A 13,545-nucleotide genomic window follows, 5' to 3' on the forward strand; every position below is an offset into this window, starting at 1 on the left:
CTGTATATGTAAGGGCCACATGTAGGGCAGGCTCTGAATGGGTGTTCCTTCTGTGTCTGTTTTAATCTTTTCCTCTCTATTCCCTGCCAAGGGTATTCTTATTCACCTTTTAAAGAAGGAGTGAAGCATTCGCATTTTGATCATCCATCTTGCGTTTCATGTGTTCTATGCATCTAGGGTAATTCAAGCAGTTGTGCTAATAGCCACTTATCATGTGCATGCCATGTGTGTTTTTATGTGATTGGGTTACCTCACTCAGGATGATGTTTTCAAGCTCCAACCATTTGTCTATGAATTTCATAAAGGCATTGTTTTTGACATCTGAGTAATACTCCATTGAGTAAATGTACCACATTTTCTGTATCCATTCCTCTGTTGAAGGGCATCTGGGTTCTCTCCAGCTTCTGGCTATTATAAATAAGGGGGTGATGAACATAGTGGAGCATGTGTCTTTTTTATATGTTGGGGCATCTTTTGGGTATATGCCGAAGAGTGGTACAGCTGGATCCTCAGGTAGTTCAATGTGAAATTTTCCTAGGAATCTCCAGACTGATTTCCAGAATGGTTGTACCAGTTTGCACTCCCACCAATAGTGGAGGAGTGTTCCTCTTTCTCCACATCCTCGCCAGCATTTATTTTTACCTGAGTTTTTGATCTTAGCTATTCTCACTGGTGTGAGGTGAAATCTCAGGGTTGTTTTGATTTGCATTTCCCTTATGACTTAAGATGTTGAACATTTCTTTAGGTGTTTCTCAGCCATTCGGCATTCCTCAGCTGTGAATTCTTTGTTTAGTTCTGAACCCCATTTTTAATAGGGTTATTTGTCTAACGTCTTGGGTTTTTTGCATCTTTTGAATATAAGCCCTCTATCTGTTGTTGGATTGGTAAATATCTTTTCCCAATCTCTTGGTTGCCGTTTTATCCTAACCACAGTGTCCTTTCCCTTCCAGAAGTTTTGCAGTTTTATGAGACCCCATTTGTCAATTCTTGATCTTAGAGCATAAACCATTGGTGTTTTGTTCAGGAAATTTTTTCCAGTGCCCATGTGTTTGAGATGCTGGCCTAGTTTTTCTTCTATTAGTTTGACTGTATCTGGTTTGATTTGGAGGTCCTTAATCCACTTGGACTTAAGCTTTGTACAGGGTGATAAGCATGGAACAAATTGCACTCTTCTACATGCTGACCTCCAGTTGAACCAGCACCATTTCCTGAAAATGCTCTTTTTTCCATTGAATGGTTTTGGCTCCTTTGTCAAAAGTAAAGTGCCCATAGGTGTGTGGGTTCATTTCTGGGAGCTGCCTTATGTATAATACCCAAGAGCTATAAGAATCCGTAATGGCATTCATCAGAGGAATGAATACAGAAAATGTAGTACATTTAAACAATTGTGTACTACTCAACTCTTAAAACCAATTATCTCAAGAAAGCCAAAGACAAATGGGATGATCTAGAAAATATCATAATGATTGAGGTTACCCAATCACAAAATGGTATGAAATCACACATTTTATGAAATCACCAAAAGTGGATATTGGCACAAAAGCTAAAATTACCAAAGATGCATTTCACAGACAACTGGAAGCTCAATAAAATGATACACAAAATGTGCATGCTTTAATCCTTTTCAAAAGGTGGACACAATAATATCTATGAATTTCGAGCAGAGACTGAGGAAATCCCATTCAGAGCAGGCCGTACATGTGGCAAAAATATATACACATCAGTCACCAAAACTAGATAAGATTGATGGAGCTAAGAAGTGCATTGTGCCAGGGACTGTATAGAGATCTTTCCTGTGAGACACAGCTAGAGCATATCAAATAAAGAAGTGAATTCTAGAGGCAAATCAGTGAATTGAAAACGGACAGTAGGGGAGTTATAGAAAAAGAGGAGTGGGGCCGGTTAGGGATCATATGTGCAGGTAATAGGGAAAGGAAATAACATTTCAAATGTAAATATAGAAATACCCAATTAAAACAGGAATAAAATTTGCTAAAAAATAAAAAGAAATAAAGAAATTTAAGAAAAGAACACTGCGAAGTATTCACAGCTATTGACTCAGAAATGTAAAAGTCATTTTCATGGAATGATAGTCAGAGTAATACTAATGGAAAGACTGAGATGATGAAGACTCAACTAGAAACACTTCTCTCTCCCAGATATCAGTATCAGACAAAAACTGCACTATAGGCATCCAGAGCATGGTGGAATTTACTCTGAGGCGAGGACTCAATACTTGTCTTTCCATTCTTCCTTAGGACCATTTTCTTCTTGACAAAAAGAATAAGGCTATGAGATCTCAGCAAAACAACTGTGCCCTGCCCATCACTTGGCTTTGGAATAAAAAAAAATAATGATATAAACTCTTTGACTTCCAGGAATGATATGAACAGGTAAGTCCAGATGCTTCTGAAAGGCTCCCAGCTCCTGATTCCCATATGTGGAAGATTCACATCAAGCCTAACTCTTCAGAGATCCCACTCAATCCCTACTAAGGACTCTGAGCTATCCCAAGGATGATGTACATCTTCCTTTTTTTATACAAAGATAGAAGGCCAGCTTCCTTCTCCACATCACTGAAATCTTTATCCTCTTTGTTCTCCCTCCCATATGGCTGTTTACCGTGAATTAGAGGTCAATTATTAAACCCTAGAGGTACTGCAAGAATATCAGAGATGCAGATGCAGCCACAACAACACTTGTGATGTCACAGAAGCAGCTAGGGAGTCCAGGTTACAAGAGATACTTGCAGTAGGGCCAAATCATGATGTCACTGTGAACTGCCATGTCCTACCTGCTAAACACATTTCCCTACATTAACCAGATTTTGAGTGCCCTTTCCAGGTACGTCTCCTGTGACACAGTGGAAACCTTTACATAGTCCATCATTCTAAAACTGTTGAAATCTCTTTTCTTCATTAGTGGTTACATGCTTTGAATGGGGAAAGTTAGCCATGGGTTTGGCATGTGTATAAACGATTTAAGAAAATGGAGTGCAGGAGATTCTTCTAGATAATAATTTTTTCCCAGGTTCATTCCTGTGAAATACATAAAAATTTTGTAGGTTTTCTCTGTTTCCCAAAGGCCAGTATTCTCCCTACAGACCTTTAATTGAATGAATATTGTGTTTCAATTTCTTATTGTACATTCCTTGATAGGGAACTTTATAAATATTCCTGAATGTTTACTCAAAAATTCTGTTTTAAAATTCCATTTTTTGCAATGATTTTGGCCCAATGATAAAGTGAATATAACAGTGTAAATATTGTGTACCTACTTCAAATGATAAACTCCCAAATCCTTATTTTATCCAATAATCACAGACATCAGTAAAGCAAAGGACAATATCAACTCTAAATGTGGTTCTATAGTCCCAAAAGATAATCAGATCTCTAATATCTCCCTTCCTTATTTCCAAGGTTCTGACATGAGGGTTGAGGGTTTTTTAACCTGATTCTTTGTTCAGGCCAAACATAAGGTTCAGGAGGATGGACAGTGAGAGGAATGTCTTGAGGTCCAGGGAAAACTTAACTTCAATAGTTTCATAAGTAGAGAATGGCATCTATTTGGCATTGTCATTTGTGGATTCTACATTCTTGACCCAGTTGTGCATAATCCATGTTAAAATTCCACCAAACCTCATAGGTGTAGGAGACACCAAAATTACATAAGATTGATGAAGGTAAGAGGTGCATGCTGCCAAGAACTGGAGAAAGATCTTTCCAGAGAGTCATAGTTAGAGCATGTTAAATACAGAAGTGAATGTTAGTGGTAAACTGGTGAACAGAAAGCATGTCTCTTCTTGGTAGATATTTAGAAAGGATTACAAGAGCTGAAGGGACTTTCAACCCCATAAAAACAACTATTCCAACAAACCAGAGCTTTCTGACACTAAACCAATATTCAAAATCTGCCCATGGAAAGTCCTATGGCTCCAACAGCATATGTGGCAGAGGATGGATTCCTTGGGCACCAATGGATGTAGAAGCCCTTGGTCCTTCTCAGGTTTGGTTCCCAGTTCAAGGAAAGGTCAAGGTGCAGTAAGGAGGGTTGTAAAAGAAGGGGAGTCGGTCCAGTTACAACCTTATGGAGAGGAAATTTGGAAAGAAAATAGCATTTGAAATGTAAATATAGAAATAGCCAATAAAATAAGCAAAAATTTACTAAAAAAATGGAAGAAATGAAAAAAGAAACTGCTAGCCATTCTCACCTATTGTTTCAGAAATATAATGAGTAACTGTCAGGGAATGGTAATCAGAATAATAATGGTGAAAACACTGATATGATTAAGAGTCGACTAGAAGCACTTCTCTCTCCCAGATATTAGTGTCAGACACAAACTGAACTATAGGAATCCAAAGCGTGGAGGAGTTTACCCTGAGATGAGGACTTGTCTTTCACTTCTTCCTTAGGACATTTTTCTTCTGGGCAAAAAGAATAAAAGCCATGAGCTGTCAGGAAAACAACTGTGACCTTCCCAAACTTGGGTTTTGGGATAAAGAAATTAATGATATAAACTCTCTGATTTCCAGGAACTGTAAGAGCAGGAAGTCCAGATGCTTCTGAGAGGACCCCAGCTCCTAATTCCCATTTGTAGACGGCTCAGATCAAGACAATCTCTTCATGAAACAACTCAACACCTACTAAGGACTCAGAGAGCTTTCCCAAGGACCTTTTTTGTACCAAGACAGAAGGTCAGCTTTCTTCTCCCCATCTCTGATATCTTCATCCTATTTGTCCTCCCTCCCAAATGGCTCTTTACACTGAATTATAGGCCAATTAGTAAACCATAGATATATGGAATGAATATCTGAGAGGCAGTTGCTGTCAGGACAACACTTGTGACAACACAGAAGAAGATAGGGCTCTCAAGGATACAAGAGATATATTACGGGGGTACTAAGGATGATGTCACTGAGAACTGCCATGGACTACCTGCTAAACAGATTTCCTTACATTGACCAGATTTGACGGTGCCCTTTCTAGGAGAGTCTCCTATGACACAGTGGAAACCTTTTGTACTCCATCTCTCTAACGCTAGAGACTTCTCTTTGCTGCATTAGTGTTTACATGGTCTTAATGGACAAAATTAATCGGGACTTGGCATGGGTAGAAAAGATCTAGGAAGATGGAGTGGAGGAGATTCTTCTTGATAATAATTTTGCTCCCTGGTCCATTCCTGTGACATACAGTTCAATTTCCTAGTTTTTCTCTGTTTCCCAAAGGCCATTATTTTCCATACAGACCTTTAATTGAGTGAATATTGTATTTCATTTTCTAATTCTTCATTCCTAGATAGGGCACTTTGTATTCATTCCTGAAAGTGTACTCAAAAATTCTCTTTTACAATTGCATTTTTGTAATGATTTTGGCAAAAAAGAGGGCCGAAGTATAGAGTGCAGAGAACAGTGTAAATATTTTGTACCTACTTCAAATGATAAACTCCAAATTCTTATTTTATCCAAAATTATCATACATCAGTAAATCAAAGACAACATGTACTATACAATTTGTTTCTCTATTCCCATTTGATATCATTTCTGCAATATCTTCCTTCTTGTGTTCCCATGGCCACACTTGAGGTTTTTGGATATTTTACAATGATTCTTTTTTCAGGCCAAACATAAGACTTAGGTGGATGGGCAGGGAAAGAAATGTTTTGAGTTCAACTGAAACCTCAATTTCAATAAGTTCATAAGGACAGGAGGGAACTTTGCATCTGTAGATTCTACATTCTTGTTCTAGATGCGCAGAATCAATGGTAAATTCCATCTAACCTCACATAGGAGCCAATATATATATGATAGATAGATAGATAGATAGATAGATAGATAGATAGATAGATAGATAGATAGATAGATAGATCTGCCACCAAAATAAGATAAGATTGTTGAAGTTAAGAAGTGCATTCTGCCAGGAAGAGGATATAGACATTTCCTGAGAAACACAGCTAGAATATGTCAATTACATAAGTGAATGCTTGTGGCAAACCAGTTACTTGTAAATGGAACTCTTGTTGATAACTTTTGAGAAAGGATTACAAGAGGTAAAGGGGTTTGCAAACCCATAAGAAAAACAATGTCAATGAACCAGAGCTTTCTAGTACTAGACCAATATTCAACGAATGTACATGGACATACCTATGGCTCCCACTGCATATTTAGTACCAGATGGCCTTCTTGGGAACCAACAGAAGTAGAAGCTCTTGGTCCTCCCTATATTTGATTCACAGTTCATGGGAATGCAAAGGGGTAGTAAGGGGATTATAGTAGAATGGGAGGTGGACTGGTTAGGGATCTTAGAGACAGGAAATTGGAAAAGGAATAACATTTGTAATGTAAATATAGAAATATCAAATTTAAAAAAGCTATATATTTTGCTAAAAAAGAAAAAAATGAAAGAAATAAAAGAAAAGAAAACTGCCAATTAATTACACCCTTTGACTCAGAAATCTAAAGGGTCACTGTCAGGGAATGATAGTCAGAGTAATACTAGTTCAAAGATGAAGATGGTGAAATCTCAAATAGAAGCAATTTTCTCTCCCAGATATCAGTGTCAGACACAATCTGCACTCTAGGAATCCAAAGCACGGAGTAATTTACTCTGAGCTGAGGACACAATACTTGTCTTTCCCTTCTTCCTTAGGACCAAAACCATCAGCTTTAAAGAAAACTGTGCCCTTCCCAACACTTGGCTTTGGAAAAAAGACATGAATGATATAAATTCTCCGACTTCCAGGAACCATAACTAGCAGGGAAGTCCAGATGCATCTGAGAGGCTCCCATCTCCTGATTACCATATTTGGAAGGCTCCAATCAATACTATCTTTTCAGCAAACCTTCTCAACCACTACCCAGAAATGACTGAGATTTCCCATGGACCACATATTTCTTTTTTTTTATAACAAAGCAGAAGGCCAGCTTCCTTCTTCCCATCTTTGATCACTTCATCCTCTTTTTTCTCCTTCCCAAAGGCTGTTTATGCTGAATTAGAGGCCAAATAGTAAACCCTAGAGGTACTGAAGGACTACTGGAGAGGCAACTTCTGTCAGGACAACACTTGTTACATCACAGAAGAAACTAGGGATCTCCAGGATACAACAGATTTTTTTAGATAGGCCTAATGGTGATGTCACTGAGAATTGCCATGGCCTACCTGCTAAAGTGTTTTCCTTTCAATGACCAGATTCGAGGGTGCCCTTGCAAGGTTTGTCTCCTGTGAAACAATGGAAACCTTTTCATACTACATGTCTTTAAAGCTAGAAACTTCTCTTTATTTCCTTAGTGGTTACATGCTCTGAAAGGAAAAGATAATCAGGAGCTTTGCATGGGTAGAAAAGATCTCGGAACATGGAGTGGAAGAGATTCCTCTGGATAATAATTTTATTACCAGGTCCATTACTATGACATACAGTTCAATATCCTAGGTTATCTCTGTTTCCCAAAGGCCAGCATTTTCCCTACAATCCTTTAATTGAATTCATATTTCATTACAGTTTCTCATTGTACATTCCTTGATAGGTGACTTTATATATTCCTGAATGTGAAGTGAAAAATTCTGTTTTCCAATTTCATGTTTTTTTGCAATGATTTTGGCAACCCAAGGGTCCCACCTAACGTTGAATATAAAAATGTAAATATTATGTACCTACTTCCAATGATGAACTTCCAAATCCTTAGTTTATCCAAAAATTTCCAGACATCAGAAAAGCTAAGGAAAACATGAAATATAGAATATGGTTCAGTAGTCTCATTAGACATCAGTTCTTTAATATCTAACTTCCTGTTCCTCTAGGACCAGACGTGAAGGTTTTCGAGGTTTTACCATGGTTGTTACTTCAGGACAAACATAAAATTCAGGAGGATGTGCAGGGAGATGAATGGCTTAATGTCCAGGGAAACTTCAACTTCAATAGGTTCATAAGAACAAGAGGGAGGTGTTTGGAATTGCCATTTGTGGATTCTACATTCTTGACCTAGGTGTACATAATCCATGTGAAAATTCCACCTAACCTCATAGCTGTAGGAGCCACCAAATGTATAGTTGGAACCAGATGTACATCTTTCCTGAGAGACACAGCTTGAGCAAGTCAAATACAGAAGAGAATGCTACTGGCAAACCAGTGAACCAAAAATGGATCTCTTGTTGGTAGTTTTTGAGAAAGAATTACAAGAGCTTAAGGGGATTTCAATTCCATAAGAACAACAATGCCAGTGAACCAGAGCTTTCTGGTACTAAACCAATATTCAAAGACTGTACTTGGACAGACCTATGTGTCCAACTGCATATGTAGCAGTGGATGGCCTTGTTGGGAACCAATGGAAGGAGAAGTTCCTGGTCCAACCTAGGTTTAACTCTCAGTTCAAGGTAATATCAAGGTTCACTAAGGTAGGTTATAGAAGAATGTTAGGGGGACTAGTTACGGGTCTTATGGACATGAAACTGGGAAAGAAAATCAAATTTGAAATTCAAATATAGAAATATCCAAATAAAAAAAGCAATAAAATTTGCTAAAATTTAAAAAAAATGAAATAAATTAAAGAAAAGACATCTGTCAGCTAATTACACATATTGACTCAGAAATCTAAAGGGTAACTATCAGGAAATGGTAATCAGAGTAATACTAGTGGAAAGACTGAGATGATGAAGTCTCAACTAGAAGCTCTTCTCTCCCAAATATCAGTGTCAGACACAAACTGCACTATAGGAATCCAAAGCATGGAGGCGTTTACACTGAGCTGAGGAGACAATACTTGTCTATCCTTTGTTTCTTCGGACCTTTTTCTTCAGGGCAAAAAGAGTGAAAGACATGAGCTCTCACTAGAACAACTGTGCCCTTACCAACAACTGACTTTTGGAATGAAGAAAATGATTATATAAACTCTCTGAATTCCAGAAACCATATCAAGCAGGGAAGTCCAGATGATAATGAGAGAATCCCAGCTCTGTATTCCCATGTGTGTAAGGCTCAGATCAAGGCTATCTCTTCAGATACAACACTCAACGCCTACCCAAGACTCACTGAGCTTTCCCATGGACCATTTATTTCTTCCTTTTTTTATACAAAGACAGAAGGCCAGCTTCCTTCTCTTTTATCTCCCTAACAAATGGCTGTTTAGCCAGAATAAGAGGTCAATGAGTTAACCCTAGAGGTCTTCAAAGAATATCCAAGAGGCAGTTGCTGTCACCATGACACTTGTGACATCACAGAAAAGCTAGAGCTCTTCAGGATACAAGAGATATTTCAGGGAGGACCTAATGATGATGTCACTGAGAACTGCCATGATCTAACTGTTGAACAGCTTTCTTTACATTGACCAGATTTGAGGGTTCCCTTTCCAAGAGTGTCTCTTGTGACACACTGGAAACCTTTAAATACTATATATCTCTAATGCTGGAGACTTCTCTTTGCTTCATTCGTACGTACATGTTCGGAATAGAGAATGTTGGTCAGGGGCTTGGCATGGGTATAAAGATCTAGGAACATGGGGTGGAGGAGATTATTCTGGATAATAATTCCACTCCCAGTTCCATTCCTGTGACATACAGTTCAAGTTCCTAGGTTTTCTCTGTTTCCCAAAGTCAAATATTTTCCTTCCAGACATTTAGGTGAATGAATATTGTATTACATTTTCTTATTGTACATTCTTTGAAAGGAGACTTTATATATATTACTGAATGTGTACTCAAATATTCTGTTTTCCAATTTTAATTTTTGCAATTATATTGGCAACAAAGTTGGCCCAGCTAAAGCATGAATATAACAGTATAAATATTGTATACCTACTTCAAATGATAATCTCTCAAATCCTTAATTTAAGCAAAAATTACCAGCCATCAGTAAAGCAAAGGACAATATGGACCCTAGAATGCGGTTCAGATTTTCTTTTAGGCTTGAAAAATTTTGCGAAGAAGGTTTTGTGGGTGTATTTGTGTCTTTATCCCTCCATTGCTGGTCTTTCCAGGCAATGGGAGTTGGCCTCTTAATGTTTCATATCACCAATGTAATTCACAGCTTAGGTCACCCCATTGATTCCTGGGTACCTCCATTATACCAGGTCTCTTTCTCTTCCTGGAGGTTTCTCCCACCTCCTCATCTCTTTAAGTTCAAGATTTCCTTTCTTTCTCATGACTATCGGGTCCTATCTCCTGTCCCTGCACACACAGGATCCATTCTCCTCTTCCTTCCATCTCTCATCTAGTTCCTTTCCTCAATCGGCCTCCTAGACTATTTTATTCCCCATTCTAAGTGAGAGTCAATCTTATGCACTTTGGCCATTCTTCTTGTTTATCTTCTTTGTACCTTTAAGCTTTGTGGAGGATGTCCTGTAGTTTATGGATAATATTACTTATAATTGAGCAATTTCAACAACCCTCTTGATCATATTTTACAGTAGTATGTTAAAATTGAAAATTATAATTTAGTATGAGTGAATGTCATGAGGACCAAATTTAAGTAAAAAGAAACTTAAAACAAGATCAAATCACAGATTTTAAAAATTGACCTAATAATAAAAATTCTCTACTATCATAAGGAATTATTATATCACAGGCAATTTTTAAGTGGTACCATAAATTTGGCAGACAAATGATGTTTTTAACAAGTAATTATGGATAATATGACTAAGATCAAATAAGATAAATATATTATTTTCATTCTGATATCACTTCCTGGCATTTTTCCTCAAACATGATGTTTATAGCATTGAACATTATGGTATTAGTTTTAAATTTTAATATTTATTTTAACCTAACCTATAAAGTAACAGGTTGCCATATGTTATGTTTGTAGACAATCACCCTCATCCTCGCTTCCTCAGTTCTTTGTTTCCGCCTGCCCTATGTCCCTCACCACTTATACTAGTCTCTCTTCATTATTCTTACTTCTAGATTCATATCCCACATGCTCAATATCTTCCATACCACACTGTTTAAAACCCTACTCTATAATCTCTCTAATCTCTGTGACGTATACCAGTTAAGTGAACTCAAACCACCCACAGCTTCACATAAATACAAGTATATTAAAAGGAGATTCTTTCATCTCTTTGAAAAAGAACACATGGTATTTGCCTTTCTAAGTCTTTGTTACCTTACTCGGTTTAGTTTTCCTAGGGAGAATGAAGTACCATTGTGTATATTGTCACATTATTATATATCTATGTATCAATGAATATTCATTATGATTCTCAATAAAAGAGCAATAGATTTATTTTTGAAAAACGATGAGAAAGCTCAGATAGAAAAGTCAAGAAACTAAGAAACTAAGAAACTAAGAAACTAAGAAAATTTCAAAGATAAATATGACGAACATATTTGTGTTTATATTAACTGGAGCAGTGTGTGTTAAAGTTAATAAAGGATGTGGTATTTATAATATTTTTATACTAATAAAATGTAGAATATTCAATAATTTAGAGAATACTTATAAAATTGTTCATCACTAAGTTATATTTCCACTAAAACTATAATCTTTTTATAAACTATTTTACATATATATATATGTATATGTATATATATATTTTACCTTCAAAATAAAGAATATTAAGAAGTTAGTCATAAAATTCAATAACAACACCAAAGACGAATTATATGAATAACCAACAGAATAGGAGATATTGCAAACCTCTCCAGTTAAATTAAGAGACTTAGAAAAGTGATAGCATTTTAATAGAAAGGCACATGGCAAACAAGATACAATAAAATCCTGAAACTATACTAAGATGGTTACTATTCATTCCTATGTGCTAAGATTTCATCAACAAGCATGGTACATGAAGATAATGTATATGTCAGAAAAATTAATTCATGTTTAACATAGTAACTTTCTTCATAAAACCCAAGCAGACACTTCTCTTTTTTGTTGCTTAAAAAGTATGTACAAAGCACGGCTTTTGATTATAACACTAATATTTCAAAACTATCATTAAATATGCAAAGATCTTAACACAAAACCCATAGTTTTCATAGCAACCATACAAACTTAAGAAGGAAAAGAAAACATTTTTAAGTACATAGATGTGCGTAATGAAGTCCCCACCTTACCAGTAACAGATGGGTCAAATTTATTGTTCTATGTATTACATAGAATACTCTATCCCAGTTCACTGTTCCTTAGCATATGTTTTTCCTCATCTTTCTCTGTTACTTATCTTCTGAAAGCAGGTGGTATTTCTCATAAAATTAGTTCAAATCATCCAATCTTCACTCCAACAAAAAGAAGGTGTTGACATTAGAGGAAAACCAATTAAAGGTTCTCATTTTTTATTGTGCAAAATTTTATGTATGATTTTGTATGCTTAATATGCTTCTACACCTTAGTGATGACAATTCAAGATTGGCATGAAATCCATCATTCTTAATTCACAATGTAAATGCCCTTTAGCTAATCACAGAAAAGCCTTCAAAGTGTATTTACATAGGATTATTTAGTAAAAATTCAACTTATAGTTTAAGGGGAATAGTGATGTAAAACATCTTTTCTTACATTTTCGTTGCCTTCACATTATTTTATAGCTAAGAGATTTCATTAGAATCAAGAAAGAATTGTTAACATCTTACTAAAATAAAATGAGAATTTTCTCTGTATAATACAGAACTTATTCTTGAAAATTTTTGTGACACTGTTTCTTTTATATCCCTGGCAGTACCAGAACTCACTATCTCTTTCACCTATTCTCTCTCTCTCTCTCTCTCTCTCTCTCTCTCTCTCTCTCTCTCTCTCTCTCTGTAGACCAAGCTGGCCTTGAACTTAGAGTTCCGCCTGCTTCTGCTACCCAGTGCTAATATTAAAGGCCTGTGCCATCACACTCCGTGCTTTTCTACATCTTTAACAAGCTCTTGTCTGATTATATTCCAAATCTTATGAAGTTAGCTCCCTAAAGTACCTAGAAGAAATTCAGTATCAAAAATATATTTTGCACACCTAAATCCCTACTCCCTGTTGCTGATTGATCTGCACACGTAGCAAGCTCTCTGAAGGAACTGAAAGCCACAAATTTTTGCTTTCATTACAGGAATAAAGAAAAGGCCTGTTCACTGCACAATCTCATGATATCACGGAACAATTCTTCCAACACTACAAAGTGAAATCTTATATTGACTCCTGTACCTGAAGCCACAGTTTCTTTCCTTCTATTTAGTTGTGCTCATTGTCACCACCATTTCATTATAACCAGGTTTAACCCAAAGGTATTCTCTGCCCCAAGAATTCATTTCTACTATATTGACATATTCAGTCATGTTCAGTTAAATTTAAGCACTGACCACACCAAAGTGAGGATTTATATAATATCCAACAGAAACATAGGAAGAAATGCTACAAAAAAATTTATACTGAATAAATAATCAAAATGTGTTTTATTTGTTGTAACACAACATCTATCCATTTTCATTGTATTGATTGGTTCTGGGTATATTCACAAGCCAAGAAAATTGTATTTAAGCCCGGAAAAAACTTTTGAGATTTAGTTCTCTTTTTTATATAGACTATGAAGACTAAACTTAGATATCAATGCTTAATAGAAAGCAATTTTACATGTTGTG

General features: G+C 36.3%; 1 long non-coding RNA gene across 2 annotated transcripts; it reads left to right on the forward strand.

Annotated features, from left to right (window-relative positions):
• The first annotated feature begins 1,359 nt into the window (after positions 1 to 1,359).
• LOC134484788 (uncharacterized) lies at positions 1,360 to 13,316 on the forward strand. Of its 2 annotated transcripts, none has more exons than XR_010062582.1 (3): positions 1,360 to 2,393; positions 4,533 to 4,694; positions 6,646 to 11,362. It is a non-coding gene; the product is annotated as an uncharacterized LOC134484788 (long non-coding RNA). The 2 variants fall into 2 exon arrangements; XR_010062581.1 differs by lacking the exon at positions 6,646 to 11,362 and adding an exon at positions 13,017 to 13,316 and having other exon boundaries at positions 1,362 to 2,393.
• Positions 13,317 to 13,545: the final 229 nt, after the last annotated feature.

This window comes from Rattus norvegicus (assembly GCF_036323735.1).
Source record: "Rattus norvegicus strain BN/NHsdMcwi chromosome Y unlocalized genomic scaffold, GRCr8 chrY_unlocalized_7, whole genome shotgun sequence".
Classification (NCBI taxonomy): domain Eukaryota; kingdom Metazoa; phylum Chordata; class Mammalia; order Rodentia; family Muridae; genus Rattus; species Rattus norvegicus.